Source organism: Rhinatrema bivittatum, chromosome 3, assembly GCF_901001135.1.
Source record: "Rhinatrema bivittatum chromosome 3, aRhiBiv1.1, whole genome shotgun sequence".
In the NCBI taxonomy this organism is placed as follows: Eukaryota; Metazoa; Chordata; class Amphibia; order Gymnophiona; family Rhinatrematidae; genus Rhinatrema; species Rhinatrema bivittatum.
In genome coordinates, this window is record NC_042617.1 from 185,976,344 (window position 1) to 185,993,830 (window position 17,487).

Sequence of the window (17,487 nt, forward strand, 5' to 3'; positions counted from 1 at the left end):
TTTAACATTGTCCCACAGAAGAGGACATTGAAAAACTGGGAGACTGGGCATGCAAATATCAAATTAAATTTAATTTGGGCAAGTGCAACTTGATGCATTTAGGGAAGAATAACCCAAATTATAGCTCCACAATTTAAGGTTCCACATTAGGAGTCACCACTCAGGAAAAGGATCTAGGTGTCATTGTTGAAAATACGTTGAAATCTTCTGCTCAGTGTGCAGCAGAGCCAAGAAAGTAAATAGAATGCTAGGGATTATTAGGAAAGGAATTGAGAATAAAACAGAGAATATCATAATGCCTCTGTATCGCTCCATGGTGCAACCTAATCTTGAGTATTATGGGGTAGATTTTCAAAACGTTTGCACGCGCATCCATGTGTGCACGCTACCCAGAGCGCACACATGTACGTTAGATTTTATAACATGCGTGCACTGGCGCACGCATGTTATAAAATTCCAGGTTGGCGCGTGCAAGGGGAGGTATAATTTTGTAAATACGCGCGGCGACGCATCAGGGCCTTCCCCAGTTCTCTCCTAGTCTGCTCCAATTAAGGAACGGACTGGGAGGGAACTTCCCAACCCACTACCCTAACCTCCCTTCCCTTATTCTGCCCTCCCCCTGTCCCTATCCTAGCTATCCCTAATTTTTGTATTTTACCTTTTGCTCCTGCAAAGGAGCAGAAGCAAGTTGCGAGTGCCGGCACAGCTGCAAATGGCCGCTTTACCGGGCACCTCTAGCCCCTCCTCGCCCCCCGCCTGCCCAGAATTTGCGTGTGGCCTTTTTAAAATCCGCCCTTATGTGTAGTTCTGGTCACCACATCTCAAAAAAGATATAGCAGAATTAGAAAAGGTACAAAAAAAGGTGACCAAAATGTTAAAGGGGATGGAACAATTTCCCTATGAAGAAAGGCTAAAGAAGTTAGGACTCCTTAGCTTGGAGAAGAGAAGGTTGAGGGGAGATACGATAGAAGTCTTGGTGAAATGTAATGATAAAATGGACAATCAAATCCAAGAACATAAATAAATATATGTACACACACAATTTTCTGTTCATTGTTCAAGATGGTTAGAGGCTTGGAAGAATTTTAGTCTCTACTTCTGCTTCTATCATGGATGAGCTGTGAGAATGTAATGAATTTCCTGCACCATAATAGAGTTAGACCCAGAAAACAAATCGGAAGCCGATCCAGTAAGCTGTGTAGCAGTAAAGAAAGAGAAGATCTGTGTATGAAAAAAAGCTCTTTATTGGAATTAGCCCAACTCTGGCCGTGTTTCGCTCTTTGATCGAGAGCTGCCGTGTAGCACAAGATGAAATCATCACTTTTGTCGCGAAAGCATCAGAATCTTTCGCGACACGCACCACAGTTTGCTTATGCTCAAATCCCATTTTGGAGACACAAATAGAGCAAAAGTGATGATTTAACATAAGAACATACCAGACTGGGTCAGACCAAGGGTCCATCAAGCCCAGCATCCTGTTTCCAACAGTGGCCAATCCAGGCCATAAGAACATGGCAAGTACCCCAAAAACTAAGTCTATTCCATGTTACCATTGCTAGTAATAGCAGTGGCTATTTTCTAAGTCAGCTTAATTAATATCAGGTAACGGACTTCTCCTCCAAGAACTTATCCAATCCTTTTTTAAACACAGCTATACTAACTGCACTAACCACATCCTCTGGCAACAAATTCCAGAGTTTAATTGTGCGTTGAGTAAAAAAGAACTTTCTCCGATTAGTTTTAAATGTGCCACATGCTAACTTTATGGAGTGCCCCCTAGTCTTTCTATTATCCGAAAGAGTAAATAACCGATTCACATCTACCCGTTCTAGGCCTCTCATGATTTTAAACACCTCTATCATATCCCCCCTCAGCCGTCTCTTCTTCAAGCTGAAAAGTCCTCACCTTGGAGCGATACAGAGGCATTATGACATTTTCCGTTTTATTCACCATTCCCTTTCTAATAATACCCAACATTCTGTTTGCTTTTTTGACTGCCGCAGCACACTGAACCGACGATTTCAATGTGTTATCCACTATGATGCCTAGATCTCTTTCTTGGGTTGTGGCACCTAATATGGTGCTACACGGCACGACTACATGGTTTAATATACAGATTTATGCACAACCATACAAATTTATGCACAACCAAAGAAAATTAGGAACAAAAGACTCTATACAAAGTGGATACATGTTCTTCGTGGCATCAGCCCTGCAGGCATACAATAAGCCCTGTTAACATGTATTGCCCCTGAGGCAGCTCTCGATCAAAGAGCGAAACTCGGCCAGAGTCGGGCTAATTCCAATAAAGGGCTTTTTTTCATACACCGATCTTCCCCTTCTTTCCTCCATAATAGAGTTATGAACACCAGTAGGAATTTAAAAAAATGCTGGGTCAACTTTTAAAAAAATTTTGACTTGGCAGTTTGTTTGCTTCGTTGGGCTTCCAGGTCAATCAGAACTGGTCTTGTACATACATTTATAATGACCTGTGGTTCTTCCCCATTTTTAATTTCTCTCTCTGTTTTATCTGTCTCAGCCTTCGCAGCAATAGTCTGTGGCTAGATGCCAAGGACTGCAGCAACCACTGGAACCAATTATGCATGTATCCTGAGTCCTAGTGACTCACTCTCCTTGGGGAGGCTTGATGAGTAACTGCTTAGTGTAGTTGCCAGCTGAGTGTAAAAGGCTGTAACTCTTCCCCTAAGGGTTGCTTTCACATTGTTGCAAACCCTTCCCCACCCCCAAACTACCTTTAGCTTCCAGCCTACTACTGCACTTGATTTGCAGTTCGATTTAGTTGTCAGACTGTAGATTCTGTTAAATAGTTTCCAGATTGGCCAAGGTCTCCGTGCAGCCATTCAACATCACTGGGGCCTTGTAGATCAATCAGGTTGCAGCTGCAGTGCAATTCAAACTATGACCCACAGTGCTGAAGTGTGTCCTCAGACTAAACTGAAGGGAGGACTTCACAAAATCTATTGAGCCAGTACACATGCTAAGTAATAAGTAATTACTAGTTCACTGGTCAGAATCTTTGACTGCATGTGTAACCCTGGGCTGATAATACTGGCTAACGTCCCAGGAACCACACGTCAAACGTACAGAGTCATTTACTAAGCTGTGATATTTTATCCTGGGGGGAGAAATATTAGGGGGAGTTTTCATCGCGAGAGAAACCTGTGATAAAAAGATAGTGCTGCAAAACAGGGCGTACACAAGTGATGGTGGCCCAACTCGTCCAGGCCGCCATTGCTTTAAAAGGACAAGCAGCCCAAATCTCCCCCCAACAAAAAAAAAATGTTGACTCACCTCAGGATCTTGTTAGAACACCCCCTCCCCCCTCCCCAGGCTCCTCGGGGCCACCTGTCGAGGTGGCTTTGACCTCCAAAAAATAAATTACTGAAAAAATTGAGCGGCATTACCCTGTCCCTATACCCTAAACTCTCCCCTTGTCCTTAAAATACTCCCTGCCCCCAACAAAGCTACCCTGATACCAGACCCCCCCCCCCCCCCAAGTGGCCCAGCAAACCCCCTCCCCAGACCTTCTCTTCCAAAATAAATCCCTGGTGGTCTAGGGTAGGCCCCTACCTCTCCCTTACCATAAAATAAATACCTGGTGGTCTAAGGACTTCCCCCCTACTTATTAGAAGTTAAGTTGGTGGTCTATGTGGGCCCAGAGCACTCTTTAGCTCCGAGCCTGGTTGACACCATTTTTAAAAACGGTGGCAACCGGCCTTTGCCTCTACGATGTGGTAGGGGTCTTTGCTGACGGTGCCATGTGGTGGGACAGAGGCCAGTTGCTGGTTTACAGCATATTTTTGTTTATTTTGGGTGTTGGGCTGCCTCAACTAGTCAGATGCATTATTTTATTACCATAGAATTGTCTCTTTATTAGTTGCTTTCCGTGCATTAGGAAATATAATGTATTTAAATGCATGCAGAGTAGCTAATTGCTGAGGCCTCAAGGCCATCGTGCTGTGGAGCTGTCTCGCCATGTATTGCCACTCTCGATGATGTTGAGCACCATCAACAAGGCACTGGGATCACCATTGAGCCCCGTAGTCTCCCTTAAGGCCATCGACCGCTGGGGCCTGAGAGCCCTTGAGTGCTACTGAAGCCCTCAGGCGACAGGGGTTTGTGCTGTTGAGTGCCAAGGTTGTTATCTACTCAATGCACTCTGGAGCCCCGAGGCATCCAGGCGCAGTGTTCCGGTGCCCTCGAGGCTCCTTTGCAGTGTCCAGAAGGGGCACCGAGGGGCATTGGGCTGTCCCATCACTGGGCTATGGCTATTGGGCACCATAGATACTGATGATCTTGGGGGCCCTGGCTTCGTGCACTATCGGTGCAAATGAACTCTAGTGAGGCTATCATCAACCATAGTCATTGGCAAGGAACACCACTGAGATTGCAGCATCGATGCCCTCAGACATATAGGTGAGCCAAGGGGAGCCATTGATGGCGTTGACAGTTATTGGTTCCTTTGGGCACTGTTGAAGCATGTGGGGCTGCAGAGACTTTGCCTGCAGGTGTCCCTGTCATCCTTGATCCATCAATGGCACTGGGGTTTCTATCAGTGCCGCTGGGCTGTCAATGTCCATGGGCATCTGGAGCACTGGTGGTGATGCTGGACACGGTCAAGTGCCGTGAAAGCCCTGGGTGCAGCATCGTTTGGTGCCATTGACGCGATCTGTTGGATGAGCGTGAGAGCACTATGGGCCCTACAAGAGTGGTCACCATGGTGGGCACCAGTGGATGTGGTCAGATGCGGCAGAACATGACCACAGAGTACCAGGGGCACCATCAGTTGCCATGGACTTCGCTGCTACCATTCCATAAGGGAAGCGGAGATGAGCCATTCCTGATGCAATTTCAAGAGTTGTGTCCACCAGTCCTCTGGAAGTGATGCCTTAGAATGCCACCCACCACTATGCCATAATCAGAGCCCCAGTGGTACTGGGGAGCCATTGTCACACTGTTCCTATCCACTCCATTCGGAGTTAGTGTGACAGTGGAGTGCAGCATGCATAGTCTGGTATGGCAGAGCATCTACTCCAAGCGCCTTGGTGGTGGTGGGCAGCATTCTCTCTGTCTGTGCAGTACACAGCCATGCCGGGGTTCTGCCATCATCACGTCAAAATATCAGCCTCCTCGTTTATTTTGTAACTGTCGGGGAAGGTGCCATCACACATTCTGTGATTTTTTTGGCAGTGCGCTGCCACCAACTTTAACAGGTAGTTCTTGGTCTTTGCTGTGCCGTGGGATTCTGCCCATAAGGCATGGCAAGTGGGTTCGTAGGTGTGCTATCGTCCGTAGAATGGGATACCACTGCATGAGTACTTGTCAGCGTGGTTTGACAGTGGAGGGCACTATTCTTCCAGTTGCCCTCTACTGTATGGGTATGTGTGTGTTTCCCTTGTGATGAGCACAGCAGGTTGTGCGCCGCAGCCACAGGACCTATCTAAGACTGCGTTCCTGGTTGAAACCCTCTGGGAGTAGATATCAGGAGGGTAGTGATGGGAGTCTTGTCCTTCCTCAGAAGAGGAATTTGTCTTTCGACCCCTCTTGTTTTAGAAATCCCTTTTGTGGGGAAGCCCCTGGGGCTCCGTCCCTTGCAGATTTATCACTGAACTGGAGCCTTGATTCTTTTGAATCGGTGCATCTCCATGTAGGCCAGGACCGGGTGATAGCAGCGGTGGTCATTGGACCATTTTTGCTGGAGTCCCACCGTTGATTACCATGGTGGCCTATCCCCATCTGAGGGTGGCTGCAAGTGGCAGATTGGTCGCTTCTGAACCTCAACAATCAGTGACTGTAATTCAACTTTCACCTGGAGAGTTTAAAGGTTTTTTGGGATTGTGAGGTCTCTATTCCCATTGCTTTCCTGTCCCTTTAAGAAGGGGAGTTCCGACTGAGTTTCCAGGGCGACCCTTACGGGTCCCCCTCTGGACGCCTGCTTGTCCACCCCTACAAGAGGTGTCCCTCGTTCTTCGTTTCCTGGTGAAGGGATGTCACTGCTTCTGACTGGCAGTTTCTCTCTGTTCCTCGTGGGATCCGAGAGCTGGTTGAAAGGGTAGCACTCTTCTTAGGCTATCCTAAGGCACAGCAGGTCGAGTTCGCGAGGGAGCCATTCCAGATTCGGTCTCCCTGTTGTTCTAGGAGTCTCTTTGGGGTAGGGGTTTCTCTCTTTGATACCTGCTGAGCTCAATGAGTGTTTTTCATGGAGAACCACTATTGTGAGTCATTTTCTCTTGCGAGACTGTACTTCAGTCTATCTAATTGGCAAGTATTCTTTTCAACCTATCACCATATCCTTGGTTGAGAGAGTTGGGGGACGAGGGTCCCGCAACAGAGGTGCTACTCTTTGGTTGCAGTGGCTTACATACTATATGTCTCCATTTTAAGGACAACCCTGTCTGCGGACAGAGGAGTCCTGGTTCATGCAATGCTTGTTGCATATACTGGACTGCGTGCTTCCATGGGGGAAGTATATGTAATTGTGGTGGAAGTATTAATACCTAAGCTAGGTTCGTGGGCAGTCAGTTCTGAGATCTCACTGACCCTGCCTTGGTACCCTTAGGGTTTCCAGGCCGGTGAAAAAATTCTATTCGACCCTTGTGGCACTCCAGGCTTTCTGTCCTCTTGGTGGAGTGTTTCTGGATTTATTCCCTGGGGGATTCGCCTTCAGTTTCAGCTGTTCCAAACAGGTTGAGGGCTCTATCTCGGTGGTTAACGCCTTACTGGAATCAGAAGTGAGTTATTCGCTTGGGACTGATATACAATCTAGCAGCTTGTTCTGACCCCTGCAGCCCAGCAGTCTGCCTCCTTGTGTTGTTTGCTCATAAGAACATAAGAAATTGCCATACTGGGTCAGACCAAGGATCCATCAAGCCCAGTATCCTGTTTCTAACAGTGGTCAAACCACATTTTTAAAATTTATTTACATTCCGCTTTTCACACTTTTTTCAGCACTTCAAAGCGGATTACATTCAGTTACTGTGATATTTCCCTATCCCCAGAGGGCTTACAATCTAAATTTGTAACAGGCTACAAGAACCTGGCAAGTACTCAAACACTAAGAAGATCCCATGCTCCTTCCAACTTCCAGTTGGAATGTCGAGGGGAGGGGAAGAAAAGCTAAGGCATTCATGGTATGTCTTAGTGGATGCCTGCAGGGAAAGATACACCACTTTTCCCTATATTTTCACCACGTTCTGGTCAGTACTGCCTTTAGCTTTTCTCACTTTACTAGGTTGTCTAAAGTGCCTTCCTGCTCACCTGAACTATCCTGTAGACAGGCTGGATAGCCCTGCCCTTTGCAGGGTGCAGTGTGGGTGAGCTTCAGGCCTAACTTATCTCCCTTCTCCGGGGGTTTAGGCTAGCGATCCCATTCAGGGGTTGCCTTTCATCCCCTGAAATTTTTTATGTTGTCTTGCATGGTCAGCTATGTCTGGTACTTTGGCATGTAGGGTCTGTCGCAGACACTGCCGTTGTTGTTGATTATTCTTCCAAGCGTTGCTTGGGTTTTTCTTCCCATTGCACCTAACAGCCAAACATGGGGCACACTTCTGCAGATGCATTCTGTCCTTTAGATGACAGTGGACCGCAATTTCTTTCTGGCAAGCTCTGGGGCCCCAGTTGGTTTTTTGGTGGTCTTGTAACACTGAAGGAAACTATGCAGTCTTCGTACAAGAGTTCTTCTCTAGACCTTTTCCTGTGTTCAGGAGGTTCTAGACCTACTGTTGTTGTCAGGGTTTACTGATCTGAAACCCTGCTTGTAATGTTTCTGTGATACGGAGTATGTTTCTTGCTGGCATTCACATTACTCCCCTTCCTTAGGTGCCTCTGCTTTACATCGGGGTTTTGTGTCTCAGTCTGTTTTATGGCTTTCTTTTTGTAGAACCCCACTCGTTTCCTGACCAGACCCCATTGTGGGTCGGCTGCTTCACAGGCAAATGGGAGAGAGGTGGTGCTTTCAGCGCTGTGCGGTTTCCTGATTTGTCCTGCTCGAACAGCCTATAGCATGGGAATCACCCATGTGTGACGACTACCATCCTGCTTGTCCTCGGAGAAAGCAGAGTTGCTTACCTGTAGCAGTTGTTCCCTGACGACAGGAGGATGTTAGTCCTCATGAAACCTATCTGCCTCACCAGGGAGTTGGTTTCTCCCTGTATGAGCTATATCATGAACTGAGGGGGCTCTACTTAGGGGACAGGGTGATAACTACTGCTGCACATGCTTTGTAAGACATGTTTGAAAGTTCTATAATCTTTGAGATCAAAGTTCTGTGCCGGGCTCCATCTGATGTTGTCACCCATGTGTGAGGACTAAGATCCTGCTGTCCTCAGAGAATACCCTGTTACAGGTAAGCAACTCTGCTTTACAGTTCATCTTCTCCAGAATTTGATGTTACGTTCTTAATTCTTAATAGATGTGTGACTTTAACTTCCATTAAAGTAGTTTAAGTAACAAAGCAAACTCCAAATGTATTTGTCAATTCTTCCCTTTCCTTTGGTTTAAGGCATTTTAAAGGCCTTCCCCCCCAAAGGGTTGGTAAGTGTAGTCTCTATTCCAGTTTAGTTGTTAAAGTTTAGCTCCAGTTCTCCTACCTCTCCTATAGTTCTCCATCCTTCTCCTTCTTACTATTCATGTAACCTGATGGGCACCTGTGTTACTCCTCTTCTCCTGACATCTTCTTTGAGATGAAATTGATTCTCCAAATGAATCCACAGAATCTCCTTCTTCTCAAACTCACTTCCTTTCTTCCCTTTAGATGCCTTCTTTGTCATCTCTCCATGAGAATACTGATGATCTTTGTTCCTGCCTCAGTGAAAGATACCTCTCCTTTGGACACACAGTAAAGGCAAAAAGAAAAAATTACATACTTTGTGAAAACCAAAAATATGAAATGAGGTTGGAAAAATCCCCTCTCAAAAGGAACGTTTCCTAAACATGGTCACTAAAGGAGTAAAGGATCACTGTCTATTTTCTGAACCTAGGTCTCACCCCTAGAGAAAGCAGAAGCAGTCCTCCTTAAAAATAAACAAAACCAGGGGACAGCCATTGTTATGGTAGTGGACCCTTGAGCCGGAGCAAGTGGTGTTGAGCACTGAGGGATTGCCCCCAATGGAACTCGTCTCTGGGAGGTGGCTCTTATGAGGACAACCCAACAGGACCTTCACCTATACCAGCCCTCGTTCCCTGCAGGTTGAGCCCTTGGGTGCCGGGGCCGGCAGGACTTAGGTGCGGGTGTCTTGGTGAAGCAGGTGAAGAGGATGACGGAGACAGGGTCAGTAGTCCGGATCAGGGCAGGCAGCGAAGAAGCGGAAACGGTGTCTAGGCAGAGGTCCGGGGCAGGCAGAAGACAATCAGGAATGAGGAAACAGGCCAAGAGTCAAGACGGGCAACAGACAATAAGAGACTAGAAGACAAGCCGAGGTCAAACCTGAGGATCAAGCCGAGGACTGGATACGGAAGCAGGGACGAGGCTGGAAACAGGAATAAGGCACGGATAGGCAGGCAAGTACTGGAAACGGAACCACAAGGACTGGAGCAGGAGCTGGAACAAGGAAGGAGCTGGAACACGGCAGGAATCACAAGGACTGGAACAAGGCAGGAAATGGAAGCAGGAACAAAGGACTGGAATGCAGGATCGCAGGAACAGCAACTAAGCACTCTGAAGAGAAGACCGGTTGCAAAGGCAATTTCAGAGTGCAGCTGTGGCGTTTAATACCCCTTCTAGGTAACATCATCTTCTGGGCCCGGGCTTAGTTTTCCTGCCGCAGCCCCTTTAAAAGGCGGAGCCTCCCGCACATGCGTGCCTAGGGAGAGCCCCGACGCTGGCTGGGAGGAAGACGCCGTCGCAGCCATATGGCAGGCCGTGATCGGCCTGCTGCGGAGGGGACCATGCCATGCCAGGCAAAAGGAGCAGGTAGGGGGGACTGGCCGGAGACTGCCACGGCCAGGCGCCGCAACAGCCATGGATATGCTGTCCTTGGAAGGGTCAACTCAAACTTCTACCTATTGAAATCGTGTCTCTTCTTTCGCTTTAACATTGCCAAAATCTGTACTTTTCTTTCTGAACACACTACCAGAACCCTTATCTATTTTCTTATTACCTCCTGCTTGGACAATTGCAACCTGCTCTTACCAGGTCTCCCAACAAGCCATCTTTCTCCACTACAATCCATCCTAAATTCAGCTGCACAGTTTATCTTTCGCCAAGTCGCTACACCCATGTAACCCCTCTTTTGAAGTCACTGCATTGGCTCCCTTTGACTCTGGGACTCGTGATTTCCTTTGTTCCCGGGCGCTCGCCCACCTGCAGTGCTTAATGACCACTCAAAACATATCTTTGGGTAAAACTGGCCGCAGCTTTTATTTAACCATATATATAAATATAACAGCACACAATGTAATCATAACAACCCACCACCCCGGGCCAATACATATATGTATATATTTATTGCCACACGTTCTCCTGGGACCACGCCCACCCCGCGCCGCCTGCCGCGCTCCAAGCAAGGCGACTTCCGTTCACCGGCCCCCCGCCGCGTAGTAAGCAGGGGGGCCCTGCCTCCGGGCGTGGTCCCCCTTTTCTTCCGGCAATCTGCTTGTCAGCCCGCGGCTGATCCCTTTACCCTAAGTCCTATTGGCCCGGGTACCCGCCACCGGCGCCGAGCAGTGTCTACACTTGCTCGGGGCCCCCCCCAACAAGTAACAGGGGTTTTTTAGCTGCGGCCCCGGTGCTTCCCTACCTGCGCCTCAATTGCTTCAGTTATGTCGTTGATAAACAAATCGTACCCAATGTCCGAAAGGTGTATCTTATCCGCCCGATAGAAGCCCTCACACCGCTCGTCTGCCCACTGATGACGCATCTGACAGCCCCCCAGGCGCTCCAACCAGGCCCCCAACTGCCTATTGAGCTTCTTGTGGCACCTTCCCCATAACTTGGTCTTAGCGAATTTTATCCGGGGAATAATGTCTGACCAACATAATACCGCACCTGGGAACCATGTCTGCAACTCGCGCAAGTCCCTTCTTGCCTCTTGCAACAGCTGCCTGCAGGTCCATGTGCCCAAGTCGTTGCCTCCCAGGTGCACTATTAACATGTCTGGGGCTGCCAGCTCTTCCCTCCTGACTCGAATCATAGGCAGTAGTTGCTGCCACCGCATCCCTCGCTTTCCCATCCATGTAACCTGCACTCCCCGCGGGGCCAAACCGAGGTGTACGCCGTGCTTGCGCTGTTGCGCCCTCTGTGCTGCCCAATGAAAGAAGGAATGCCCCACGATCCAAACCTTTTGCGGCTTAGCGGACGAGTCTGCAATTGAGAACAATGCCTGTTAGTTATCTACACCATGTGAGCTGACTCTGTCCAGTCTCACGTACGAGTTAACCGCTAGGGAGCGCCACCTCCCTATTTGCTGGATGGTCTCCGTACCCAAACCTGCCTGAGCGGCGCTCGTCGCTGCCCCTATCCGAAAGGAGTGGGTCCCAAAATTCGCTGCGTCCCGCCCCACCTTGGATAGCGCGCACTTAAATACCGCCGAGAATTGATACCTTGTTAAGGGGACACCGTCGTTATGCACTAACAGGTGGTTCCCCTTATTGGGACGGACTGCCAAAAACGCTTCTAAATTAGCCAGCGGGCAGGTGACTTGGTTGTTTAACCTGGTTAATGTCACCGCAGCCCCTTTTCCCGATTGATCCGTCTTGGACCAAGGTATCAATATCCTAAGTGTGTTTCCCAATAGCTGTTCATTCCGCAGTAACATCCCCGTATCGCCTGTATCCTCCTTACATGCTGCCACTAGTTCGCCTATGTGCAGCGCCCCAAAAAATGCCAGCGAAAATGCGAGCTGAAATAATCGTGTTTCAAATTGTGAGTCGCAAATCTCCTGAAGAGCATACCACAACTGAGCTAATAACTCGTGCGTAACTGTATGTCTCCCATCTTTCTTGTGCCCCAACTGCCGTCCCCAACCCTTCATTAATTTTTTAACCAGAAATCCCTTGGTGGGATCGCCCCATCCTTGCGCATTTGCGAAGAAGGCCAGTCCTGCCAGCTGCTTTATCACAATGCCTCTCGACAGTCCACCCTATTTGGCCCACGCGATGTAGTCCACTACCAAGCCCTCCGGCACTGGACCGTTCTCCCAACCGTGCTGGTTAAGGAAGGCTCGCACTTTTCTGTATCCTCTGGAATACGCACCCCATGTAGCGGGCGCTACCGATCTCCGTAGTAAGTCTAGGGTGGTTGTAGTCCAATTGCCCATAAGTGTTCCGGCACCGGAGTCCCCTCCTTCTCTGCGATGGGTACCTGTTTGCGAAAGAGAGACCATTTGGCACGTGATAACGCGTCCGCAATACCATTGCTAATTCCAGGTACATGCCGTGCCCTAATGGTAGTGTTCAAGCGCAGGCTGCTCAGTATTATTTGTCTCAATAGATTCGCAACCCTTGGGCATTTCGCTGTCTGCCTGTTGATGACGTATACCACAGCTTGATTGTCGGACCAGAAAATTATGTGTTTGTTTTGCAGCCTGGGTCCCCATATGACCAGTGCGACCCAAATTGGGAATAGCTCCAGGAAAGTTATATTGCGTGTTGTACCTTCTTGTATCCATGGTATTGGCCATTGGGCAGCCGCGCACGCCCCTTGGCAATACACTCCAAATCCCCACCCCCCCGAGGCATCCGATTGTATATCCAGGTCACGATTCGACATTGGGGGCTCTTGCCATATGGATATTCCATTGAAGTCCTTCAAGAAGCTTTTCCATATCGCTAAGTCATCTTTGATTGCCTTTGTTATCCTTATGTAGTGATGTGGTTTCCGTACGGATGTAGTCGCGGCCGCTAGTCTCCTCAAGAAGACTCTGCCCATTGGGATCACCTTACAAGCAAAGTTAAAAGCGCCCATTATGGATTGTACCTCCCGCAGTGTTAATTTTTTTGCCAGCATTGCGTTTTCAATGAGGTTCCGCAAATTCTGTATCTTGTCCTCTGGAAGCCTGGATATCATTCTTTCTGAATCGAGTTCGATGCCCAAAAAACACAAGTTGGTCCCTGGCCCTTCAGTCTTGTCCCTCGCCAAAGGGACACCGAAATCCTTCGCCACTCCTTGGAAAGTCCCCAGTAAGCGAGCCGCTGCACCTGTCCCTTCCGGGCCGACGAACAAAAAGTCGTCGAGGTAATGTATGATGTTGTCCAAGCCAGCTTTCTCCGCCGTTACCCAATGGAGAAATGTGCTGAGCAGCTCAAAGTAGGCACATGAAACTGAACACCCCATGGGCATGCACTTGTCGAAGTAGAATTGACCTTGGAACTTGAAACCCAGTAGCGGGAAGCTGTCTGGATGTATGGGCAACAGGCGAAACGCCGATTCTATGTCCGTTTTTGCCATTGCTGCTGACTTCCCACACCTTCGTAACAATGATATAGCACTGTCAAATGATGCATACTGCACCGTGCATGCCTCTCGTGGAATGTGGTCGTTCACAGATGCTCCTATTGGGAAGGACAGGTTTTGGATGAGTCTGTATTTTCCCGGATCCTTCTTTGGTACGACCGCTAGTGGGGAAATCATCATCTCCTGGAAGGGGGGCATCTGGAAAGGGCCGGCAATTCTGCCCAGCTCGATCTCCTTGTCGAGTTTGTTTCGGACGATGTCAGGGTGGCGTGTTGTGGATGGCGCATTGCCTGCTGTGTGTATGTCAATGTTGCCTTGATAGGGGATCCTGAACCCTTCCTGGAAACCTGCTGAAATCTGCTTTGCTTCCTCTCTCCTCGGGTATTTGTCGAGCCAATGCATCATTCGGTCTAATCTTATTGGCGAGGCGGCTTTTTGGTAATGCAGGGCTTCATTTTTCCTTTTTAGGAGAACTCCCACTCCCCCCTTTTTTTGTGCACTTCATCGCCGGGTGTGGTGCAGAACAAATCAGGCATATGTGCTTGAATTTACATTCTTTGAAATTGCATGAAGCCTTGTTGTATCTCCAACACGCGCTGTTAGATGCACCTCCGGTTCCTGGGTAGCCGAGTCAAGATGCTGATGACCTCGCAGCTGAACGACTCCATCCCCCGGCGTCACTGGCTCTGTTGGTCATTTGTTGGAGCCAGAGGTCCACATCCGACCTTCCCCAGGATAGCTGCGTATTCTCTTCCATTCGATCGCGGAAACGCTCATCGTAATTCAACCAGGCCCATCCCTCGTACGCCCGGTATGCTCCAAGTATAGTGTCCCCATAAGTTAGCATAGGTCCACATTGCGATGGATCGTCCTTTGTGATAACGCTCATCATGCGGAGATATGCGCGTGTCCAGTTCACGATGTTGCGCGCAATTTTCTCATTGCTGTCTGGGAATGGGTCGCCAGTCTTCGCTCTCTTCCTGTCACGCTGGCCTCTCCTCCCTTCCATGAGTCGGAAGATGTCTATGTATTTCTTCTGCTTTATGCGCTTTCTTAACTTTCTGGGCACGCTTTCCCATAGTGGGATGCCCTGCGCCGCGGCCGCCGTTGCCTCCACTCCTGGCGGATTCTGTGTAATGTCATCTGCGCTGTCCGTATCCGTGGAGGAGCTGCTTTCGCTGGAGCTGGAGCTGTACCTCCTCCTACGCTTAGCTTTACCTTTCTTTTTACTCGCTTGCGCAGTTAAGGGTCCTTGTATAGGCTGTGCAGGGGACTCACCTCTACTTGTGTCCTGCGTTGCGTTCGGCCCCGTGTCGTCTTGGGAATGGTCTTCCCGCGCTGACGTCACTGCTGACCCGGTCTTGGGATGGGTGCCCAGGTCGCCGATTGGTGGTGGTTCCTGGGTATTCTGCTGTGGAGCGGCCGCCTGGGTCGTCTGTAAGCTCGTAGTGCTGGTCAGAACCTCTCTTGGGTCGATGGGTGTGGGAGTCTCTGCCGGGGTCGGTTGGACCGCTAGGGCTGGGGGGTGAGGGTTCCCTGGTTGTCCGGGCCAGAGCCCCCACGGGTAGAACTGGTACGGGTAGGCTGGCGGGGTCCATTGTGGTTGGGCGTGTTGCCCAGTGGGCTGCCCAGGAGGGGTTATGCCTGGGATGGGGTTAGAGGCTGGCATCCACGGGGGGATGCCCCATGGGAAGGGGAACCCCGGGAAGGTAGGGGTCATGCTTGTTGGCTGGCCGGGCGTCGGGATTGTCGCGGTGTGAAGGTTGTAGGCTTGAGGAGCGCCCATGGGGTGGCCTTGTGGAGCCAGGGGGCTCAAGACGGGGGGCTGGGGGGCCCAGTTCCCCCCTTCCATCTGTGGAGGTCCACCGCCGTTGGGCGAGGGGTTGGCAGCAGCAGAAGCTGGGTCGCCGACCGGAGGGTGGTGCGCGTCCGGGGTTGTAGGGGGGGGGCTAAGCGGGCCCGCACCCGTCGGGGTGGAGGGGGCCGGCACCAGGGGGGGTAGGGTCCCCGTCCCCCCTGTTGGCTTGAAGGTGGTTCCCCCTGATCGTTGTTTCGTTCGGCCCCCGGGTCGTGGTTTTGCTCCCTTTCCCATCGTGCGTCGGGCTGGGTTACTCACAGTTTTTCGTTCCGGCAGCGGGGTGTCCTGTGAGCCCGGGGGCTGGCCCAGGGGGGATCCTCCTGCAATGTGGGGCCGGAGGCCTGTGCAGGAGCTGGAAGGTCCTGGGGTGGGCCCGGGAGGGATCCTCTGCTGGGTTCGGCTCATTCCGGTTCCGGTTCCGCTGCTTGTATGGTGCTGGTCCTGGTCCTGGGGCAGCGCAGCTGCCTGAGTGGTGCTGGGCCCTGGTCCTGAGGCTGAGGTGGAGCTGAGTTTGGTTTTTTTTTTTTTTTGTGGAGCTTGGGCCACCGCTCGGCTTTTGATCTTTTCCTTTATTTATTTTATCTTTTTTTTTTGTTTTGTTTTGGCGTTCTGGGCTGCCGGCTGGCGATCGGGGCGGCAGTCTGCGTGGTTTCCGCATGGTTTCTCCTCCACACGGCTCCGAAACGGCTCTCCAGGGGAAAAGGGCCGGCTGCCCCGAGGCACCGGCCCTTTAAACCCTGGCCGACGTCATCAGGCCGAGCTGGCCCCTTTGGATGACGCCGGCCGCAGGAACGCCCCTAAAGGGGTGGAGATCCGGGCTCCGGCGTCATCAGGGCCGATGACGCCGGCAACGGAACGCCCCCTGGAGGGGCGGCGTTTCCCATCGGCGCTGCCCCTCCTTGCCGACGCTAGCCCCGGAACGCCCCCACTGGGGCTGGATCATGCCCAGACGTCATCGGGACGCAACGCGCTTCGCGGCGCGCCCCGATGACGTCACGCGACGCGCCCGGCTGGCCTGCCCTCCTCCAGGTAATCCGTGGGCTGCGATTAAATATCGGGCCCACCTATTCCATTCACACATACAGTTCAAGCTCCTCTTTCTTACCTACAAGTGCCTTCACTCTACAGGTCTTCACTACTCTCTTATCTCTCTTTAAAGCCCTATGTGCACCCTGCTCATCAGACAAGTTAATCCTATCTGTGCCCTTCTCCTCTACCTCCAATTTTCGACTCCATGCTTTCCACCTGGCTGCACCTTGTGCTGGGAATAGACTTCCTGAGCTGGTGTTTAAATCCCATCTTTTTGAGGCTACTTTTAAATCTTAAGCCTGATTGTCTGCCTTCAGAATCTAACTAATTTTAACCATTGTCTTACTCTTTGAAACTCCACAAATCTCTTGACCTGTATGTTTGTCTTGATTAGATTGTAAGTTTTATTGAGTAGGGACTGTCTCATGTGTTATTTGTACAGTGCTGTGTAAGTCGAGTAGTGCTATAGAAATGTGTAGTAGTAGCAGGAGCACACCATTTTTTCTCTCCACATGGCATAGATACAAACCCATACTAACTACTCTGTTCCTTCCCGTTATTAGTTGGAACAGTCCTGGTAGAGACACATGGAGATCTCTTCACATATCTTGCTGGATTTTTTATTTATTTTCTTATTTGTACTGTAGCTCATTCTACTCCCAAATAATCATGTATTTGGAATTTTAAAAATACATTGTAATACTTTAGTGGTCTTTACTAAGTATTTTAGTATTCAGCTTCTTTTAAGTTAAGGCCTTCCCTATAGAAATCTGCTTAGATTTTGTTCAGACATGCTTTCCAATTTTGTAGTTCAATAATACAGAAGACACCCACCCCCCCCCCCCAACACACACACATTTTTGCTCTGGAGAAGTGTGTGTAGTGGGAAACAGGTGAGAACTAGAGGAGGCGAGATGAAGGACAAAGGCACATTTTATAATGGAGCTGACACCACTGACATTTCCATTTTACATGTCAGTCAATTTGTGGATGAATTATGTGATAAGGATTGTATTGATTTAAAATATTTTACCATCTTCTGGTCAAAGGCCAATCAAAGTGGTGTACAATCCATTTAAAATACAATACATACAATTATATATGATGAAAACAATACAAGCCCCCTTTATTAGTGCAAAAGTGTACAGGGTCTGTCTTCATGAAAATGTGAGATAGCTTCTGCCCTTGA

The 17,487-nt window shown here is 49.7% G+C and overlaps 1 protein-coding gene across 1 annotated transcript in view; it reads left to right on the top strand.

Annotated features, from left to right (window-relative positions):
- The window catches only part of UTRN (utrophin), a 1,458,479-nt gene that overhangs the window by 264,502 nt on the left and 1,176,490 nt on the right, over positions 1-17,487 (top strand). The window lies entirely within an intron of this gene.